Here is a 22,030-nt window from a genome sequence, read left to right as displayed (position 1 = left end):
ACAGATGAGACTTTGTCCAAGCAGGTTCTGTCTGAAATACCAGACTTGAGTTTCCCCCTCTGTGGGTATTAGCTAATCAGTCCTCCCTTCTTTCTGTAGGAAGGTGGTGCATGTCTCTCAGAACTTACCTGGTTTCCTCTGCACCAGGTGAACCAGGGAAAAGCTTTCTAAGCCTTATTCAGACCCATAGAGGCTGCGCTGTGTGTGACTTCAGAGACCTCAGGGAGTATAGGGGTGGGTGGGTGCTTGATGCTTCAGACTCATGTCATTGAAGGACATAACATAGTCTGGATTCACAGAGATTCACAACACAGAGCCATTGTCACTTACTAACAGCTCAGGACACCCAGAGCTAACAAGAAATTGCAGTCTCAGCCGGGCTTTAATCACAGCACACACACAGATCTCTGTGAATTCAAAGATGGCCTGATTTACAGAGTGAGTTTTAGGACAGCCCAAGATACACAAAGAAACCCTTTCTTGAAAAACAAAGCAAAACAGCAAAAGAAAGAAAGACAAGGAAAAAGAAAAAAATGGCAGTCTCTTTCCACTCTCTCCTCCATTGGCTCTTAAAGAGCTCTCAAGCTGAACTGGAGACCATGGTGTCACTCAAAACTGGGAAGCCAGAAACCTTAGGGGGGTCACAGGAGTCGGACTGACTGCAGCACTTGATGCCTCAACCCTGCTAATGGCTGTGATATAAGGCATGGTAAAATACGGGCTTTGGCAGAGCACTACTCCCCTTTCTCTATTATTATTGCTACACAACGAAAAGGACCGGGGGGGGGGGGGTGATGATGTGCAGTCAGTGCTGGTATTGAAATCTCACTGACTCCTTCCGCACTCCTTGTCAATTCCCGACTTTGTCAAATCAACTATCGTGAATCTTTGATGTGGGTTGGCCCTTTAGGAACTCAGAGAAACAAGACAGACAGACCTGTTTCATCCCAGAAACCTCCCAGTTCCTGAGCCCTAGCCCTGGAAGTCTCAAAGCCATCACATCCAGAAATCTCTCTAGTCCCTGCTAGTGGTGAACTCACTTCGTCTTCCCCAGGACCACTAATTATTTCTCCATGTTTTCCTGTGAGATCTGAGGCCAGCTTTCTTCTTCCTCCCTCTGGCCTCTCCACGAACGATCTCCATTCTCTAGACAACATGTCTAGAACCGAGTCTTATAGGCACCGAGAGAGTGTGTCTTGAGGGCAGTTGGCGTTTCTAGGACACGAGTGACATCACAAAATTCCGAGAGCTCTCTGGGATACCGTGGAATTTCCAGAGAAGGGACTGCTGATGTCGTGAGGCACGGCCTTTACCTCCTTGCTGATATTTCTCCCCGAACTGACCGACCGACCGACCGACCGACCAACCGGAACCTGAGGTTTCCTTTCCAGGAGTCTCTCCTCCGACACAGAGGGAGCCATTCAGGATTTCCTCCTTCCAAAACCAGAAATTTCTCTCTGCTTCATTAATATCTTCTCACTACTTCCTGAACCCATGGGGAGTTAGTTAGTTGAACACTCACTTTTTTCATGAATGACCCTTCCTCCCTCTCCTGAACATCTCATATTACTGATTCATACTCAGTAAAACAGTAATATGAGAAATTAGGCCAGGAGGACATGGAAGATGAGGGTTGAGTCTTCTGAAGTGAACAAGCACTTAGGGAAGGCTAAACTTAAGGGAATTTGACTCTGAGTGGCAAGACATGAATAGCTGCTGCCAAGGCACAGATACAGGCACCAACTGGGCCCTCGGCATCCTCCTGCATCATCAGAGCTGTGTGGGAAACTCAGCCCAAAGGAGGGGCCGTGTTCAAAGGGAGAGGGCATTTTCGAGGACAGCACTGTTTTCTTTTTCTTCTTTCTTTCTTTCTTTCTTTCTTTCTTTCTTTCTTTCTTTCTTTTTTTTTTTCGAGACAGGGTTGTTCTGTAGTTTTTTTTTTTGGAGCCTGTCCTGGAACTAGCTCTTGTAGACCAGGCTGGTCTTGAACTCACATGCTTTCTTTTTTTTTCTATTGGATATTTTTGACTTCTTTATCAAAGATCAGGTGTTCGAAGATGTGTGGATCGATATCCGGGTCTTCTATTCGGTTCCATTGGTCCTCCTGTCTGTTCTTATGCCAGGACCAGGCTGTTTTCAGAACTGTAGCTTACAGAGTGTTCTTGCAGGTGGGGCACAGAAGAGGTTAATTACGGTACCTTAGTTCTTCTGCTTTTCTAGCAGACCGGAGCCCAGCTGACAGGAATCCAGTAGAGATGGTGTCAAGGTTCACACTGACACTAACAGCTGTAACTTGAGCAGGATTTGTGATCCACATGAAATTTGCAATGAATTGCAGCAAATCTGTGACACTCTAACTTGCTCAGGCTCAGTATCTGAACATACAGATGTTTGCAATGATCACTGGCTTCAGGATTTTTTTTTTTGTTGTTGTTGTTGTTTTGTTTTTCCACGAGACAGGGTTTCCCTGTAGCTGAAGTTTAACGGCCTGGTGTTTTTGTGACTTACTGCTTCAAAGAACTTCTCCATTTCTTTATCCCTAAGGGAAAAGAAATATAATCACTAAATACATTTAAGTGTCTTTCAACCATTTTAGATTCCTCTGTTGAGAGTTCTCTGTTTAGGTCTGTACTCCATTTTTTAAAATTGGATTATTTGTTCTTTGGATGACCAATTTCTCGACTTCTTTGTGTATTTTGGAGATTAGTGAAGATCTTTTCCCATTCTGTAAGGCCGTCGTTCTGTCTTGTTGGCCATGTTCTTTGCTTTACAGAAGCTTTTCAGTTTCAGGAGGTCTCACTTATTAATTGTTTCTCTCAGTGTCTGTTTTTTTTTCTTTTTTTTTCTTTTTTCTTTCTTTTTTTTTCTTTTTTTTCTTTTTTTCTTTTTTTCTTTTTTTTCTTCTTCTTCTTTTCTTTTTTTTTTCTTTTTTTTTTCTTTTTTTTCTCTCTTTAGTTTTTTTCTTTGTTCTTTTTTTTTGTTTTGTTTTTCTTTTTTTTTTCTTTTTTCTTTTTTTTCTTTTTCTCTCAGTGTCTGTGCTACTGGGGTTCTATTTAGCAAGCGTTCTCCTGTGCCAATGTGTTCAAGTGCATTTGATATTTTTATTTTTATATTCTTTTATTGTGGATGAAGTCAATTATTTGAACTCTCAAATATTTTTATTGTTATTATCTCTCTATTTGTTTGCTTATTTGTGGTTGTTCACCAACTTGACTATCTAGAGGAAGTAAAAGTCGTAACAAGGTTTCCGTAGGTGAACCTGCGGAAGGATCATTAACGTGAGAGAGCAGCGGCGGCGGCTCTGCCCGCCCGCTCGCCTGCCTCGCCCGAGTTCTCGCCGGGAGGCGCGCTCCCCGGGTCGCACGTGTGTTGTGCGCACGGAAGTGTGCGTGCGCACGGGCGCTCGTGGCGGTCGTGAGAGAGAGGTCGAGAGAGGGGGAAGGGGGACGGGCGCCGGCTCGCCCGCCCTCCTCGCCCCGTCCGAGGACCCGTGTCTGGCTCTGCCACTGGCGGCTCACGGCGGACGGCGGCTCTCTTCCCGCTCTCGCTCTCCTCCGTCCACTCCCGCTGCTTGCCTCACCGCACCGCAGCGGCCCGCGGGTGTGTCCCCTCTTTCCCGGGCGCGCGCCTTTCCCTCTCCATCCCTCTTCCCGGGGGAGGATGGGCGAGGGTCTGGCGGCGCCCCGGGCCCCCTCTCGCCGCCGACCTCCGCTCGCGCGCCGTGGCGCCGCGGCGCGCCTGTCGGGGAGGCGGCGGAGGTTGGGCGCACTTATTTTTCCCCCCTCTCCACCTCCTTCTCCAAAGGACCGGGGTAGACCAGTAGTCCCTCCCACCGGGCGGGAGGCCATTTTTTTCCCCCGGGGATGCGGCGGGTCGACCAGATGTCCCGCTGGACTCTTTTTTTTTTTTTTTTTTAATGTATAATATATATTATATCTTCCTAGACCTGACGGGTCGACCAGTTGTCTCTGTGCACTTCCTTTTTTTTGACGGACTGGAAGCGGGTCGACCAGTTGTCCGATTAAATATTTGGCCTTAAAATGCTAAGTACCGGGGTCGACCAGTTGGCCTTGTGAACTTGGGTCGACCAGTTGTCTTTTTCCATGTCTTGATTGACTGATGTCATTCTTCAATGTGTTGGTGGTTAGTTTATCTCTTTTGTTCTCTATGCCAACACGCCCCACTCACCAAACACTTTTTTTTAAATTTATTTATTTACTTATTTTTATTTTACTTTTTTATTATTTATTTATTTATACATACATACATACATCCTGTCTATCTGTCCAGATGGGGCAGGGGTAGAAGGGGCTAGCTATGAGAGGAAGGTGCTCGGTGGGCATCCAGTTGTAAATAAGGCTGGGAATAAATAGCTGAATATTAATTCATTTGAGTAATATTAAAACTGTTCAAGTAGAAAACAATTGCTTTCTTTTTCTGTTTGCCCAGAGATCTGACTGACTGCAACTTGGAAAGAAGACGGCCCTGCTGGACAGAGACCTCCCTCCTGCTTTGGGTGGGTCGACCAGTTTACATGTTTATTTCCACGTTTTGTCTTTTATGGATTGAATGGATGTGTCTCTCTCTCTCTCTTTTTTTTTTTTTTTTTGGTTTTTCGAGACAGGGTTTCTCTGTGGCTTTGGAGCCTGTCCTGGAACTAGCACTGTAGACCAGGCTGGTCTCGAACTCACAGAGATCCGCCTACCTCTGCCTCCCGAGTACTGGGATTAAAGGCGTGCGCCACCATCGCCCGGCTCTCATTTTTTTTTCACGATTGCTTGCTTGCTTGCTTGCTTACTTACTTACTTACTTACTATCTGTTCAGCCCATGTCATTTACTTACTTCTTTAAAAAAAATGACCCACCTAGTTATTTACTTACTTACTTGTTCATTCATTCCTTCACTTCCTTATCTTCTTTCATATATCTGTTTATTTATCTGCTGATTTAGCGTGACTCATTTACTTATTGAATGTTTCAATTATTATTTAGTTTTATTCATTTATTCATTCTTTATGTCTATTTTTATGTATGTATTTACTTACTTTCTTAATTTTTTTTTTACTTTTTAAAATTTACTTAATTTTTTTCTTTCTTTGGGAATGTAGATTCTTTCTTCCTTTCTTCCTTTCTTCCTTTCTTTCCTTCTTTCTGTCTCCTGACTGTCACTGGCTAAGAAAATGGTGGCCTCCATGTCACTGGTCAGCATAGCAGCTCCTAAAATGGAATTTGATGAAGGGATACATAGATAGATAGATAGATAGATAGATAGATAGATAGATAGATAGATAGATAGATAGATGGGATGCGCACACGCTCACACACTCACACACACACACACACACACACACATATGCACGCACGTGCATGACATGTACAGATGGGGGGCGATTCCAATGTTTTCAGAGGAAGGTGCTCGCTGGTAATAATAAATGTGCTGGTAAATAAGGCTGGAAATAGCTGAATATTAAATCATTAAAACTCTTCAAATAAATAAAAAGCAATTCCATTTCTCTCTCTCTCTCTTTCTCACCATATACCAGCACATCTGAACTGACTGCAACATACAAAAGAAGAAGAAACACGGAAAGAAGACATCCCTGCTGGACAGGATCTGAGATGAGAATAAATTCATCGAATGGCTGCCAACAGCATTTCATTGAGAAGAGATTCCACATTTTATGCTGTACAGTTACTTAGTTAGATAGATAGATAAAGAGAGGCCTGTGAACTGGGGTGGGCTGTGGCTTCTCAGGTCACCTCAGGTCAGGGAGGGGCTGAGGAGTGTCCCATTGGCCTTGACAATAGGCAGGAGTCAGAGGTTAATGTCAGGGCAGGGCCTGAGAGTTCCTCAAAGGGAATGAATGGAGACCCTTGCTTACCTAAGAAATGCCTGACCTTGGAAAAGGACTTGTGGAAAGCGGGCCCTTGAAACTGTGGTTTCACGTCTTACTAGAAAGCTCCCTCTTGGAAGGGAAAGTCATCGTGATATCTTACTCTTTTCCCAAGGATACCCTACCTACCCTTCTGATCATTCTTACTGAATTAAGTCTTCCACTGCAAATAAATAAATAAATAAATAATAAATGAAGTGGGTGAGTGAGTGAGTGAGTGAGTAAGTAAGTAAGTAAGTAAGTAAACAAGCAAATACGTGGATGGACAAATAAATACAAAGTTTGCTGTTGTTGACTGACTTTTGATTTCATAATGAATCTCTCTCTCTCTCTCTCTCTCTCACACACACACACACACACACTAAATATACAATAAAAGGAAGCATAACACCTTTACTCAGGGGGCAGAGTGAACTCTGAAAGTTTTCCAGGCGGGGGGGGGGGGAGAGACAGAATATAAGAACAAAATGAGAAACAAGGAAAAATAGTGTTGGCTGGCTGGCCGGCTTTCAGTTCCCTGACAGAAATGAGCACATTGTGGAGGAAACACAAAGTTGTTACACTATGTGGGTGTGATGAGGAGAGATTGTGAGTGAGTGTCCTGTCAGAACAAAGTTAGTCCCATAGTTGATGAAATTCATTATCCCAAAACTTCAGCAGAATATATCCCAAGTTTGCAAATGTGTGATCAGCTTGTGACAGGTTGGGCTGGAGATGCTGAGAACTGGGGAGCCCTCAATGCAAGAGCAGACACTCATTCCCATGAAGAGGGAGAGAGGGAGGGAGGGAGGGAGGGATCATTCATTCCTATACTCAAGTTTAAAGAAAGATGAGTGGCTATCTATGGAGAGACCACTCACAGATATGAAAAATCATTTCCTAAAAATCAAATTTCTCAGTCAGTATGCAACTGCTATGGTGCTTCTCCTAGATAGAGCAAAACACACAAACAAACTGATTCCTTGATCTAGAGCCACAGTGCACATGCTGTGGAAAAGGGGACATGGCCAACTTGAATCACAATATTCATCAGAGCATGGAAAGAGCGTAAAAAGGACACAGAGGAGAGATAATTGTGGTCCTTCCTTCCTCCCTCCCTCCCTCCCTCCCTCCCTCCTTCCCTCAGGAAGTGACTGACAGATGAGACTTTGTCCAAGCAGGTTCTGTCTGAAATACCAGACTTGAGTTTCCCCCTCTGTGGGTATTAGCTAATCAGTCCTCCCTTCTTTCTGTAGGAAGGTGGTGCATGTCTCTCAGAACTTACCTGGTTTCCTCTGCACCAGGTGAACCAGGGAAAAGCTTTCTAAGCCTTATTCAGACCCATAGAGGCTGCGCTGTGTGTGACTTCAGAGACCTCAGGGAGTATAGGGGTGGGTGGGTGCTTGATGCTTCAGACTCATGTCATTGAAGGACATAACATAGTCTGGATTCACAGAGATTCACAACACAGAGCCATTGTCACTTACTAACAGCTCAGGACACCCAGAGCTAACAAGAAATTGCAGTCTCAGCCGGGCTTTAATCACAGCACACACACAGATCTCTGTGAATTCAAAGATGGCCTGATTTACAGAGTGAGTTTTAGGACAGCCCAAGATACACAAAGAAACCCTTTCTTGAAAAACAAAGCAAAACAGCAAAAGAAAGAAAGACAAGGAAAAAGAAAAAAATGGCAGTCTCTTTCCACTCTCTCCTCCATTGGCTCTTAAAGAGCTCTCAAGCTGAACTGGAGACCATGGTGTCACTCAAAACTGGGAAGCCAGAAACCTTAGGGGGGTCACAGGAGTCGGACTGACTGCAGCACTTGATGCCTCAACCCTGCTAATGGCTGTGATATAAGGCATGGTAAAATACGGGCTTTGGCAGAGCACTACTCCCCTTTCTCTATTATTATTGCTACACAACGAAAAGGACCGGGGGGGGGGTGATGATGTGCAGTCAGTGCTGGTATTGAAATCTCACTGACTCCTTCCGCACTCCTTGTCAATTCCCGACTTTGTCAAATCAACTATCGTGAATCTTTGATGTGGGTTGGCCCTTTAGGAACTCAGAGAAACAAGACAGACAGACCTGTTTCATCCCAGAAACCTCCCAGTTCCTGAGCCCTAGCCCTGGAAGTCTCAAAGCCATCACATCCAGAAATCTCTCTAGTCCCTGCTAGTGGTGAACGCACTTCGTCTTCCCCAGGACCACTCATTATTTCTCCATGTTTTCCTGTGAGATCTGAGGCCAGCTTTCTTCTTCCTCCCTCTGGCCTCTCCACGAACGATCTCCATTCTCTAGACAACATGTCTAGAACCGAGTCTTATAGGCACCGAGAGAGTGTGTCTTGAGGGCAGTTGGCGTTTCTAGGACACGAGTGACATCACAAAATTCCGAGAGCTCTCTGGGATACCGTGGAATTTCCAGAGAAGGGACTGCTGATGTCGTGAGGCACGGCCTTTACCTCCTTGCTGATATTTCTCCCCGAACTGACCGACCGACCGACCGACCGACCAACCGGAACCTGAGGTTTCCTTTCCAGGAGTCTCTCCTCCGACACAGAGGGAGCCATTCAGGATTTCCTCCTTCCAAAACCAGAAATTTCTCTCTGCTTCATTAATATCTTCTCACTACTTCCTGAACCCATGGGGAGTTAGTTAGTTGAACACTCACTTTTTTCATGAATGACCCTTCCTCCCTCTCCTGAACATCTCATATTACTGATTCATACTCAGTAAAACAGTAATATGAGAAATTAGGCCAGGAGGACATGGAAGATGAGGGTTGAGTCTTCTGAAGTGAACAAGCACTTAGGGAAGGCTAAACTTAAGGGAATTTGACTCTGAGTGGCAAGACATGAATAGCTGCTGCCAAGGCACAGATACAGGCACCAACTGGGCCCTCGGCATCCTCCTGCATCATCAGAGCTGTGTGGGAAACTCAGCCCAAAGGAGGGGCCGTGTTCAAAGGGAGAGGGCATTTTCGAGGACAGCACTGTTTTCTTTTTCTTCTTTCTTTCTTTCTTTCTTTCTTTCTTTCTTTCTTTCTTTCTTTTTTTTTTCGAGACAGGGTTGTTCTGTAGTTTTTTTTTTTTTGGAGCCTGTCCTGGAACTAGCTCTTGTAGACCAGGCTGGTCTTGAACTCACATGCTTTCTTTTTTTTTCTATTGGATATTTTTGACTTCTTTATCAAAGATCAGGTGTTCGAAGATGTGTGGATCGATATCCGGGTCTTCTATTCGGTTCCATTGGTCCTCCTGTCTGTTCTTATGCCAGGACCAGGCTGTTTTCAGAACTGTAGCTTACAGAGTGTTCTTGCAGGTGGGGCACAGAAGAGGTTAATTACGGTACCTTAGTTCTTCTGCTTTTCTAGCAGACCGGAGCCCAGCTGACAGGAATCCAGTAGAGATGGTGTCAAGGTTCACACTGACACTAACAGCTGTAACTTGAGCAGGATTTGTGATCCACATGAAATTTGCAATGAATTGCAGCAAATCTGTGACACTCTAACTTGCTCAGGCTCAGTATCTGAACATACAGATGTTTGCAATGATCACTGGCTTCAGGATTTTTTTTTTTTTGTTGTTGTTGTTTTGTTTTTCCACGAGACAGGGTTTCCCTGTAGCTGAAGTTTAACGGCCTGGTGTTTTTGTGACTTACTGCTTCAAAGAACTTCTCCATTTCTTTATCCCTAAGGGAAAAGAAATATAATCACTAAATACATTTAAGTGTCTTTCAACCATTTTAGATCCCTCTGTTGAGAGTTCTCTGTTTAGGTCTGTACTCCATTTTTTAAAATTGGATTATTTGTTCTTTGGATGACCAATTTCTCGACTTCTTTGTGTATTTTGGAGATTAGTGAAGATCTTTTCCCATTCTGTAAGGCCGTCGTTTTGTCTTGTTGGCCATGTTCTTTGCTTTACAGAAGCTTTTCAGTTTCAGGAGGTCTCACTTATTAATTGTTTCTCTCAGTGTCTGTTTTTTTTTCTTTTTTTTTCTTTTTTCTTTCTTTTTTTTTCTTTTTTTTCTTTTTTTCTTTTTTTCTTTTTTTTCTTCTTCTTTTCTTTTTTTTTCTTTTTTTCTCTCTTTAGTTTTTTTCTTTGTTCTTTTTTTTGTTTTGTTTTTCTTTTTTTTTTCTTTTTTCTTTTTTTTCTTTTTCTCTCAGTGTCTGTGCTACTGGGGTTCTATTTAGCAAGCGTTCTCCTGTGCCAATGTGTTCAAGTGCATTTGATATTTTTATTTTTATATTCTTTTATTGTGGATGAAGTCAATTATTTGAACTCTCAAATATTTTTATTGTTATTATCTCTCTATTTGTTTGCTTATTTGTGGTTGTTCACCAACTTGACTATCTAGAGGAAGTAAAAGTCGTAACAAGGTTTCCGTAGGTGAACCTGCGGAAGGATCATTAACGTGAGAGAGCAGCGGCGGCGGCTCTGCCCGCCCGCTCGCCTGCCTCGCCCGAGTTCTCGCCGGGAGGCGCGCTCCCCGGGTCGCACGTGTGTTGTGCGCACGGAAGTGTGCGTGCGCACGGGCGCTCGTGGCGGTCGTGAGAGAGAGGTCGAGAGAGGGGGAAGGGGGACGGGCGCCGGCTCGCCCGCCCTCCTCGCCCCGTCCGAGGACCCGTGTCTGGCTCTGCCACTGGCGGCTCACGGCGGACGGCGGCTCTCTTCCCGCTCTCGCTCTCCTCCGTCCACTCCCGCTGCTTGCCTCACCGCACCGCAGCGGCCCGCGGGTGTGTCCCCTCTTTCCCGGGCGCGCGCCTTTCCCTCTCCATCCCTCTTCGCGGGGGAGGATGGGCGAGGGTCTGGCGGCGCCCCGGGCCCCCTCTCGCCGCCGACCTCCGCTCGCGCGCCGTGGCGCCGCGGCGCGCCTGTCGGGGAGGCGGCGGAGGTTGGGCGCACTTTTTTTTCCCCCCTCTCCACCTCCTTCTCCAAAGGACCGGGGTAGACCAGTAGTCCCTCCCACCGGGCGGGAGGCCATTTTTTTCCCCCGGGGATGCGGCGGGTCGACCAGATGTCCCGCTGGACTCTTTTTTTTTTTTTTTTAATGTATAATATATATTATATCTTCCTAGACCTGACGGGTCGACCAGTTGTCTCTGTGCACTTCCTTTTTTTTGACGGACTGGAAGCGGGTCGACCAGTTGTCCGATTAAATATTTGGCCTTAAAATGCTAAGTACCGGGGTCGACCAGTTGGCCTTGTGAACTTGGGTCGACCAGTTGTCTTTTTCCATGTCTTGATTGACTGATGTCATTCTTCAATGTGTTGGTGGTTAGTTTATCTCTTTTGTTATCTATGCCAACACGCCCCACTCACCAAACACTTTTTTTTAAATTTATTTATTTACTTATTTTTATTTTACTTTTTTATTATTTATTTATTTATACATACATACATACACCCTGTTTATCTGTCCAGATGGGGCAGGGGTAGAAGGGGCTAGCTATGAGAGGAAGGTGCTCGGTGGGCATCCAGTTGTAAATAAGGCTGGGAATAAATAGCTGAATATTAATTCATTTGAGTAATATTAAAACTGTTCAAGTAGAAAACAATTGCTTTCTTTTTCTGTTTGCCCAGAGATCTGACTGACTGCAACTTGGAAAGAAGACGGCCCTGCTGGACAGAGACCTCCCTCCTGCTTTGGGTGGGTCGACCAGTTTACATGTTTATTTCCACGTTTTGTCTTTTATGGATTGAATGGATGTGTCTCTCTCTCTCTCTTTTTTTTTTTTTTTGGTTTTTCGAGACAGGGTTTCTCTGTGGCTTTGGAGCCTGTCCTGGAACTAGCACTGTAGACCAGGCTGGTCTCGAACTCACAGAGATCCGCCTACCTCTGCCTCCCGAGTACTGGGATTAAAGGTGTGCGCCACCATCGCCCGGCTCTCATTTTTTTTTCACGATTGCTTGCTTGCTTGCTTGCTTGCTTACTTACTTACTTACTTACTATCTGTTCAGCCCATGTTATTTACTTACTTCCTTAAAAAAAATGACCCACCTAGTTATTTACTTACTTACTTACTTACTTACTTACTTGTTCATTCATTCCTTCACTTCCTTATCTTCTTTCATATATCTGTTTATTTATCTGCTGATTTAGCGTGACTCATTTACTTATTGAATGTTTCAATTATTATTTAGTTTTATTCATTTATTCATTCTTTATGTCTATTTTTATGTATGTATTTACTTACTTTCTTAATTTTTTTTTTACTTTTTAAAATTTACTTAATTTTTTTCTTTCTTTGGGAATGTAGATTCTTTCTTCCTTTCTTCCTTTCTTTCCTTCTTTCTGTCTCCTGACTGTCACTGGCTAAGAAAATGGTGGCCTCCATGTCACTGGTCAGCATAGCAGCTCCTAAAATGGAATTTGATGAAGGGATACATAGATAGATAGATAGATAGATAGATAGATAGATAGATAGATAGATAGATAGATAGATAGATAGATAGATGGGATGCGCACACGCTCACACACACACACACACACACACACACACACATATGCACGCACGTGCATGACATGTACAGATGGGGGGCGATTCCAATGTTTTCAGAGGAAGGTGCTCGCTGGTAATAATAAATGTGCTGGTAAATAAGGCTGGAAATAGCTGAATATTAAATCATTAAAACTCTTCAAATAAATAAAAAGCAATTCCATTTCTCTCTCTCTCTCTTTCTCACCATATACCAGCACATCTGAACTGACTGCAACATACAAAAGAAGAAGAAACACGGAAAGAAGACATCCCTGCTGGACAGGATCTGAGATGAGAATAAATTCATCGAATGGCTGCCAACAGCATTTCATTGAGAAGAGATTCCACATTTTATGCTGTACAGTTACTTAGTTAGATAGATAGATAAAGAGAGGCCTGTGAACTGGGGTGGGCTGTGGCTTCTCAGGTCACCTCAGGTCAGGGAGGGGCTGAGGAGTGTCCCATTGGCCTTGACAATAGGCAGGAGTCAGAGGTTAATGTCAGGGCAGGGCCTGAGAGTTCCTCAAAGGGAATGAATGGAGACCCTTGCTTACCTAAGAAATGCCTGACCTTGGAAAAGGACTTGTGGAAAGCGGGCCCTTGAAACTGTGGTTTCACGTCTTACTAGAAAGCTCCCTCTTGGAAGGGAAAGTCATCGTGATATCTTACTCTTTTCCCAAGGATACCCTACCTACCCTTCTGATCATTCTTACTGAATTAAGTCTTCCACTGCAAATAAATAAATAAATAAATAAATAATAAATGAAGTGGGTGAGTGAGTGAGTGAGTGAGTGAGTAAGTAAGTAAGTAAGTAAGTAAACAAGCAAATACGTGGATGGACAAATAAATACAAAGTTTGCTGTTGTTGACTGACTTTTGATTTCATAATGAATCTCTCTCTCTCTCTCTCTCTCTCACACACACACACACACACACTAAATATACAATAAAAGGAAGCATAACACCTTTACTCAGGGGGCAGAGTGAACTCTGAAAGTTTTCCAGGCGGGGGGGGGGGGAGAGACAGAATATAAGAACAAAATGAGAAACAAGGAAAAATAGTGTTGGCTGGCTGGCCGGCTTTCAGTTCCCTGACAGAAATGAGCACATTGTGGAGGAAACACAAAGTTGTTACACTATGTGGGTGTGATGAGGAGAGATTGTGAGTGAGTGTCCTGTCAGAACAAAGTTAGTCCCATAGTTGATGAAATTCATTATCCCAAAACTTCAGCAGAATATATCCCAAGTTTGCAAATGTGTGATCAGCTTGTGACAGGTTGGGCTGGAGATGCTGAGAACTGGGGAGCCCTCAATGCAAGAGCAGACACTCATTCCCATGAAGAGGGAGAGAGGGAGGGAGGGAGGGAGGGATCATTCATTCCTATACTCAAGTTTAAAGAAAGATGAGTGGCTATCTATGGAGAGACCACTCACAGATATGAAAAATCATTTCCTAAAAATCAAATTTCTCAGTCAGTATGCAACTGCTATGGTGCTTCTCCTAGATAGAGCAAAACACACAAACAAACTGATTCCTTGATCTAGAGCCACAGTGCACATGCTGTGGAAAAGGGGACATGGCCAACTTGAATCACAATATTCATCAGAGCATGGAAAGAGCGTAAAAAGGACACAGAGGAGAGATAATTGTGGTCCTTCCTTCCTCCCTCCCTCCCTCCCTCCCTCCCTCCTTCCCTCAGGAAGTGACTGACAGATGAGACTTTGTCCAAGCAGGTTCTGTCTGAAATACCAGACTTGAGTTTCCCCCTCTGTGGGTATTAGCTAATCAGTCCTCCCTTCTTTCTGTAGGAAGGTGGTGCATGTCTCTCAGAACTTACCTGGTTTCCTCTGCACCAGGTGAACCAGGGAAAAGCTTTCTAAGCCTTATTCAGACCCATAGAGGCTGCGCTGTGTGTGACTTCAGAGACCTCAGGGAGTATAGGGGTGGGTGGGTGCTTGATGCTTCAGACTCATGTCATTGAAGGACATAACATAGTCTGGATTCACAGAGATTCACAACACAGAGCCATTGTCACTTACTAACAGCTCAGGACACCCAGAGCTAACAAGAAATTGCAGTCTCAGCCGGGCTTTAATCACAGCACACACACAGATCTCTGTGAATTCAAAGATGGCCTGATTTACAGAGTGAGTTTTAGGACAGCCCAAGATACACAAAGAAACCCTTTCTTGAAAAACAAAGCAAAACAGCAAAAGAAAGAAAGACAAGGAAAAAGAAAAAAATGGCAGTCTCTTTCCACTCTCTCCTCCATTGGCTCTTAAAGAGCTCTCAAGCTGAACTGGAGACCATGGTGTCACTCAAAACTGGGAAGCCAGAAACCTTAGGGGGGTCACAGGAGTCGGACTGACTGCAGCACTTGATGCCTCAACCCTGCTAATGGCTGTGATATAAGGCATGGTAAAATACGGGCTTTGGCAGAGCACTACTCCCCTTTCTCTATTATTATTGCTACACAACGAAAAGGACCGGGGGGGGGTGATGATGTGCAGTCAGTGCTGGTATTGAAATCTCACTGACTCCTTCCGCACTCCTTGTCAATTCCCGACTTTGTCAAATCAACTATCGTGAATCTTTGATGTGGGTTGGCCCTTTAGGAACTCAGAGAAACAAGACAGACAGACCTGTTTCATCCCAGAAACCTCCCAGTTCCTGAGCCCTAGCCCTGGAAGTCTCAAAGCCATCACATCCAGAAATCTCTCTAGTCCCTGCTAGTGGTGAACTCACTTCGTCTTCCCCAGGACCACTCATTATTTCTCCATGTTTTCCTGTGAGATCTGAGGCCAGCTTTCTTCTTCCTCCCTCTGGCCTCTCCACGAACGATCTCCATTCTCTAGACAACATGTCTAGAACCGAGTCTTATAGGCACCGAGAGAGTGTGTCTTGAGGGCAGTTGGCGTTTCTAGGACACGAGTGACATCACAAAATTCCGAGAGCTCTCTGGGATACCGTGGAATTTCCAGAGAAGGGACTGCTGATGTCGTGAGGCACGGCCTTTACCTCCTTGCTGATATTTCTCCCCGAACTGACCGACCGACCGACCGACCGACCAACCGGAACCTGAGGTTTCCTTTCCAGGAGTCTCTCCTCCGACACAGAGGGAGCCATTCAGGATTTCCTCCTTCCAAAACCAGAAATTTCTCTCTGCTTCATTAATATCTTCTCACTACTTCCTGAACCCATGGGGAGTTAGTTAGTTGAACACTCACTTTTTTCATGAATGACCCTTCCTCCCTCTCCTGAACATCTCATATTACTGATTCATACTCAGTAAAACAGTAATATGAGAAATTAGGCCAGGAGGACATGGAAGATGAGGGTTGAGTCTTCTGAAGTGAACAAGCACTTAGGGAAGGCTAAACTTAAGGGAATTTGACTCTGAGTGGCAAGACATGAATAGCTGCTGCCAAGGCACAGATACAGGCACCAACTGGGCCCTCGGCATCCTCCTGCATCATCAGAGCTGTGTGGGAAACTCAGCCCAAAGGAGGGGCCGTGTTCAAAGGGAGAGGGCATTTTCGAGGACAGCACTGTTTTCTTTTTCTTCTTTCTTTCTTTCTTTCTTTCTTTCTTTCTTTCTTTCTTTCTTTTTTTTTTTCGAGACAGGGTTGTTCTGTAGTTTTTTTTTTTTGGAGCCTGTCCTGGAACTAGCTCTTGTAGACCAGGCTGGTCTTGAACTCACATGCTTTCTTTTTTTTTCTATTGGATATTTTTGACTTCTTTATCAAAGATCAGGTGTTCGAAGATGTGTGGATCGATATCCGGGTCTTCTATTCGGTTCCATTGGTCCTCCTGTCTGTTCTTATGCCAGGACCAGGCTGTTTTCAGAACTGTAGCTTACAGAGTGTTCTTGCAGGTGGGGCACAGAAGAGGTTAATTACGGTACCTTAGTTCTTCTGCTTTTCTAGCAGACCGGAGCCCAGCTGACAGGAATCCAGTAGAGATGGTGTCAAGGTTCACACTGACACTAACAGCTGTAACTTGAGCAGGATTTGTGATCCACATGAAATTTGCAATGAATTGCAGCAAATCTGTGACACTCTAACTTGCTCAGGCTCAGTATCTGAACATACAGATGTTTGCAATGATCACTGGCTTCAGGATTTTTTTTTTTTGTTGTTGTTGTTGTTTTGTTTTTCCACGAGACAGGGTTTCCCTGTAGCTGAAGTTTAACGGCCTGGTGTTTTTGTGACTTACTGCTTCAAAGAACTTCTCCATTTCTTTATCCCTAAGGGAAAAGAAATATAATCACTAAATACATTTAAGTGTCTTTCAACCATTTTAGATCCCTCTGTTGAGAGTTCTCTGTTTAGGTCTGTACTCCATTTTTTAAAATTGGATTATTTGTTCTTTGGATGACCAATTTCTCGACTTCTTTGTGTATTTTGGAGATTAGTGAAGATCTTTTCCCATTCTGTAAGGCCGTCGTTTTGTCTTGTTGGCCATGTTCTTTGCTTTACAGAAGCTTCTCAGTTTCAGGAGGTCTCACTTATTAATTGTTTCTCTCAGTGTCTGTTTTTTTTTCTTTTTTTTTCTTTTTTCTTTCTTTTTTTTTTCTTTTTTTTCTTTTTTTCTTTTTTTCTTTTTTTTCTTCTTCTTCTTTTCTTTTTTTTTCTTTTTTTCTCTCTTTAGTTTTTTTCTTTGTTCTTTTTTTTTGTTTTGTTTTTCTTTTTTTTTTCTTTTTTCTTTTTTTTCTTTTTCTCTCAGTGTCTGTGCTACTGGGGTTCTATTTAGCAAGCGTTCTCCTGTGCCAATGTGTTCAAGTGCATTTGATATTTTTATTTTTATATTCTTTTATTGTGGATGAAGTCAATTATTTGAACTCTCAAATATTTTTATTGTTATTATCTCTCTATTTGTTTGCTTATTTGTGGTTGTTCACCAACTTGACTATCTAGAGGAAGTAAAAGTCGTAACAAGGTTTCCGTAGGTGAACCTGCGGAAGGATCATTAACGTGAGAGAGCAGCGGCGGCGGCTCTGCCCGCCCGCTCGCCTGCCTCGCCCGAGTTCTCGCCGGGAGGCGCGCTCCCCGGGTCGCACGTGTGTTGTGCGCACGGAAGTGTGCGTGCGCACGGGCGCTCGTGGCGGTCGTGAGAGAGAGGTCGAGAGAGGGGGAAGGGGGACGGGCGCCGGCTCGCCCGCCCTCCTCGCCCCGTCCGAGGACCCGTGTCTGGCTCTGCCACTGGCGGCTCACAGCGGACGGCGGCTCTCTTCCCGCTCTCGCTCTCCTCCGTCCACTCCCGCTGCTTGCCTCACCGCACCGCAGCGGCCCGCGGGTGTGTCCCCTCTTTCCCGGGCGCGCGCCTTTCCCTCTCCATCCCTCTTCGCGGGGGAGGATGGGCGAGGGTCTGGCGGCGCCCCGGGCCCCCTCTCGCCGCCGACCTCCGCTCGCGCGCCGTGGCGCCGCGGCGCGCCTGTCGGGGAGGCGGCGGAGGTTGGGCGCACTTTTTTTCCCCCCTCTCCACCTCCTTCTCCAAAGGACCGGGGTAGACCAGTAGTCCCTCCCACCGGGCGGGAGGCCATTTTTTTCCCCCGGGGATGCGGCGGGTCGACCAGATGTCCCGCTGGACTCTTTTTTTTTTTTTTTAATGTATAATATATATTATATCTTCCTAGACCTGACGGGTCGACCAGTTGTCTCTGTGCACTTCCTTTTTTTTTGATGGACTGGAAGCGGGTCGACCAGTTGTCCGATTAAATATTTGGCCTTAAAATGCTAAGTACCGGGGTCGACCAGTTGGCCTTGTGAACTTGGGTCGACCAGTTGTCTTTTTCCATGTCTTGATTGACTGATGTCATTCTTCAATGTGTTGGTGGTTAGTTTATCTCTTTTGTTCTCTATGCCAACACGCCCCACTCACCAAACACTTTTTTTTAAATTTATTTATTTACTTATTTTTATTTTACTTTTTTATTATTTATTTATTTATACATACATACATACATACATCCTGTCTATCTGTCCAGATGGGGCAGGGGTAGAAGGGGCTAGCTATGAGAGGAAGGTGCTCGGTGGGCATCCAGTTGTAAATAAGGCTGGGAATAAATAGCTGAATATTAATTCATTTGAGTAATATTAAAACTGTTCAAGTAGAAAACAATTGCTTTCTTTTTCTGTTTGCCCAGAGATCTGACTGACTGCAACTTGGAAAGAAGACGGCCCTGCTGGACAGAGACCTCCCTCCTGCTTTGGGTGGGTCGACCAGTTTACATGTTTATTTCCACGTTTTGTCTTTTATGGATTGAATGGATGTGTCTCTCTCTCTCTTTTTTTTTTTTTTTGGTTTTTCGAGACAGGGTTTCTCTGTGGCTTTGGAGCCTGTCCTGGAACTAGCACTGTAGACCAGGCTGGTCTCGAACTCACAGAGATCCGCCTACCTCTGCCTCCCGAGTACTGGGATTAAAGGCGTGCGCCACCATCGCCCGGCTCTCATTTTTTTTTCACGATTGCTTGCTTGCTTGCTTGCTTACTTACTTACTATCTGTTCAGCCCATCTCATTTACTTACTTCTTTAAAAAAAATGACCCACCTAGTTATTTACTTACTTACTTACTTACTTGTTCATTCATTCCTTCACTTCCTTATCTTCTTTCATATATCTGTTTATTTATCTGCTGATTTAGCGTGACTCATTTACTTATTGAATGTTTCAATTATTATTTAGTTTTATTCATTTATTCATTCTTTATGTCTATTTTTATGTATGTATTTACTTACTTTCTTAATTTTTTTTTTACTTTTTAAAATTTACTTAATTTTTTTCTTTCTTTGGGAATGTAGATTCTTTCTTCCTTTCTTCCTTTCTTTCCTTCTTTCTGTCTCCTGACTGTCACTGGCTAAGAAAATGGTGGCCTCCATGTCACTGGTCAGCATAGCAGCTCCTAAAATGGAATTTGATGAAGGGATACATAGATAGATAGATAGATAGATAGATAGATAGATAGATAGATAGATAGATAGATAGATAGATGGGATGCGCACACGCTCACACACACACACACACACACACACACACACACACACATATGCACGCACGTGCATGACATGTACAGATGGGGGGCGATTCCAATGTTTTCAGAGGAAGGTGCTCGCTGGTAATAATAAATGTGCTGGTAAATAAGGCTGGAAATAGCTGAATATTAAATCATTAAAACTCTTCAAATAAATAAAAAGCAATTCCATTTCTCTCTCTCTCTCTTTCTCACCATATACCAGCACATCTGAACTGACTGCAACATACAAAAGAAGAAGAAACACGGAAAGAAGACATCCCTGCTGGACAGGATCTGAGATGAGAATAAATTCATCGAATGGCTGCCAACAGCATTTCATTGAGAAGAGATTCCACATTTTATGCTGTACAGTTACTTAGTTAGATAGATAGATAAAGAGAGGCCTGTGAACTGGGGTGGGCTGTGGCTTCTCAGGTCACCTCAGGTCAGGGAGGGGCTGAGGAGTGTCCCATTGGCCTTGACAATAGGCAGGAGTCAGAGGTTAATGTCAGGGCAGGGCCTGAGAGTTCCTCAAAGGGAATGAATGGAGACCCTTGCTTACCTAAGAAATGCCTGACCTTGGAAAAGGACTTGTGGAAAGCGGGCCCTTGAAACTGTGGTTTCACGTCTTACTAGAAAGCTCCCTCTTGGAAGGGAAAGTCATCGTGATATCTTACTCTTTTCCCAAGGATACCCTACCTACCCTTCTGATCATTCTTACTGAATTAAGTCTTCCACTGCAAATAAATAAATAAATAAATAATAAATGAAGTGGGTGAGTGAGTGAGTGAGTGAGTAAGTAAGTAAGTAAGTAAGTAAACAAGCAAATACGTGGATGGACAAATAAATACAAAGTTTGCTGTTGTTGACTGACTTTTGATTTCATAATGAATCTCTCTCTCTCTCTCTCTCTCTCACACACACACACACACTAAATATACAATAAAAGGAAGCATAACACCTTTACTCAGGGGGCAGAGTGAACTCTGAAAGTTTTCCAGGCGGGGGGGGGGAGAGACAGAATATAAGAACAAAATGAGAAACAAGGAAAAATAGTGTTGGCTGGCTGGCCGGCTTTCAGTTCCCTGACAGAAATGAGCACATTGTGGAGGAAACACAAAGTTGTTACACTATGTGGGTGTGATGAGGAGAGATTGTGAGTGAGTGTCCTGTCAGAACAAAGTTAGTCCCATAGTTGATGAAATTCATTATCCCAAAACTTCAGCAGAATATATCCCAAGTTTGCAAATGTGTGATCAGCTTGTGACAGGTTGGGCTGGAGATGCTGAGAACTGGGGAGCCCTCAATGCAAGAGCAGACACTCATTCCCATGAAGAGGGAGAGAGGGAGGGAGGGAGGGAGGGATCATTCATTCCTATACTCAAGTTTAAAGAAAGATGAGTGGCTATCTATGGAGAGACCACTCACAGATATGAAAAATCATTTCCTAAAAATCAAATTTCTCAGTCAGTATGCAACTGCTATGGTGCTTCTCCTAGATAGAGCAAAACACACAAACAAACTGATTCCTTGATCTAGAGCCACAGTGCACATGCTGTGGAAAAGGGGACATGGCCAACTTGAATCACAATATTCATCAGAGCATGGAAAGAGCGTAAAAAGGACACAGAGGAGAGATAATTGTGGTCCTTCCTTCCTTCCTCCCTCCCTCCCTCCCTCCCTCCCTCCTTCCCTCAGGAAGTGACTGACAGATGAGACTTTGTCCAAGCAGGTTCTGTCTGAAATACCAGACTTGAGTTTCCCCCTCTGTGGGTATTAGCTAATCAGTCCTCCCTTCTTTCTGTAGGAAGGTGGTGCATGTCTCTCAGAACTTACCTGGTTTCCTCTGCACCAGGTGAACCAGGGAAAAGCTTTCTAAGCCTTATTCAGACCCATAGAGGCTGCGCTGTGTGTGACTTCAGAGACCTCAGGGAGTATAGGGGTGGGTGGGTGCTTGATGCTTCAGACTCATGTCATTGAAGGACATAACATAGTCTGGATTCACAGAGATTCACAACACAGAGCCATTGTCACTTACTAACAGCTCAGGACACCCAGAGCTAACAAGAAATTGCAGTCTCAGCCGGGCTTTAATCACAGCACACACACAGATCTCTGTGAATTCAAAGATGGCCTGATTTACAGAGTGAGTTTTAGGACAGCCCAAGATACAAAAAGAAACCCTTTCTTGAAAAACAAAGCAAAACAGCAAAAGAAAGAAAGACAAGGAAAAAGAAAAAAATGGCAGTCTCTTTCCACTCTCTCCTCCATTGGCTCTTAAAGAGCTCTCAAGCTGAACTGGAGACCATGGTGTCACTCAAAACTGGGAAGCCAGAAACCTTAGGGGGGTCACAGGAGTCGGACTGACTGCAGCACTTGATGCCTCAACCCTGCTAATGGCTGTGATATAAGGCATGGTAAAATACGGGCTTTGGCAGAGCACTACTCCCCTTTCTCTATTATTATTGCTACACAACGAAAAGGACCGGGGGGGGGGGGTGATGATGTGCAGTCAGTGCTGGTATTGAAATCTCACTGACTCCTTCCGCACTCCTTGTCAATTCCCGACTTTGTCAAATCAACTATCGTGAATCTTTGATGTGGGTTGGCCCTTTAGGAACTCAGAGAAACAAGACAGACAGACCTGTTTCATCCCAGAAA

This window comes from Microtus pennsylvanicus, chromosome 12 (genome assembly GCF_037038515.1).
Source record: "Microtus pennsylvanicus isolate mMicPen1 chromosome 12, mMicPen1.hap1, whole genome shotgun sequence".
Taxonomy (NCBI): Eukaryota; Metazoa; Chordata; class Mammalia; order Rodentia; family Cricetidae; genus Microtus; species Microtus pennsylvanicus.
Note: the sequence above shows the minus strand (reverse complement) of the source record.